The sequence below is a fragment of the Sinocyclocheilus anshuiensis genome, unplaced genomic scaffold (assembly GCF_001515605.1).
Source record: "Sinocyclocheilus anshuiensis isolate Anshui unplaced genomic scaffold, SAMN03320099.WGS_v1.1 scaffold1096, whole genome shotgun sequence".
Classification (NCBI taxonomy): Eukaryota; Metazoa; Chordata; class Actinopteri; order Cypriniformes; family Cyprinidae; genus Sinocyclocheilus; species Sinocyclocheilus anshuiensis.
This window is the reverse complement of record NW_015548251.1, coordinates 751,303-752,357: the sequence shown is the minus strand read 5'-3', so window position 1 is coordinate 752,357 and position 1,055 is coordinate 751,303.

Genomic DNA, 1,055 nt, shown 5'->3' with positions numbered 1-1,055 from the left:
TACAGACCAAGGAAAAAGCCCTTTCTTCCTTTAAAGGCTGCAAACTTAGCCGCAATGTATAAAAACATACCAGTATAAATTATACATACAGTATATATATCAAATGCCAAGTTGGAATGATCTGGGATGGGTAACACTTGAACATACACTTTATTTTCAACTGATAACAGATGTGTCTACTTGACCCTTCCTGCACCGTATGACAGGAATGACTAAGTTTATCGCCCTGGCAGGTGCCTGAGCAAGCTACACAAAGGAGGCCAAAGTAGACCAGACTCGTGAAAGAAGAGGAAAAATGAAGCCAGAGAAGTTATCGGATGACTCATGCATTTCCTTCTTGTGATGTCGTGACCGAATAACTTCACCGACTTTGTTGAGTCTGTGCTTCATATTTCAGATGTTAGTTCATGATTGGTTATTGGAGCATGGACCGGGGGTTAACAGGCCTCATCCCGCTTTCCAGACTCCGAGCAGGAGGTGAAGGTGCACCATGGGGACATGGTGGCGGGTGGAAGAAGCCAACGAGTGCGGCTGACAATCTGTGCCAACCTGAACTGAGCACTGCCATTCAAACATAAATAAAGTCGCTTTGGCAGCATACATCCACATGTGCTAATTGCACTTGCCAGGGATTTTTCCTCTCCATACTGTAGCCCCCTGTCCACCTCCTCCTTCACGCAATGTGTCCGACAAGAAATACTGAGGTTTATCTTCAGTACAGTAAAGATTTAATCAAGGTTGCAAGGAAATCTATGATCGCTAAATTTCATCAGCATTCCTGTCATATTAAATTGATTTCTGTCATGACAACTCTCGGAGGGGTTGGCATGGTAATGTACATGACAATGTTATTGTATTTGGTCTTGACGGAATAGATCTGCTATGCTGCTGCTGCTGCGGCAGAGCAAGTACCGAGACTTGCTACTGCCAGTACATCCACAACATGCTGCTGTGAGCATGTAAGAAATATTGCTGCTGCAAATATAACAATACATGAAATAAACCCGATACAGCATACATGAATCACCTCGTAGCAGTTCTATACAGGTGGAGCT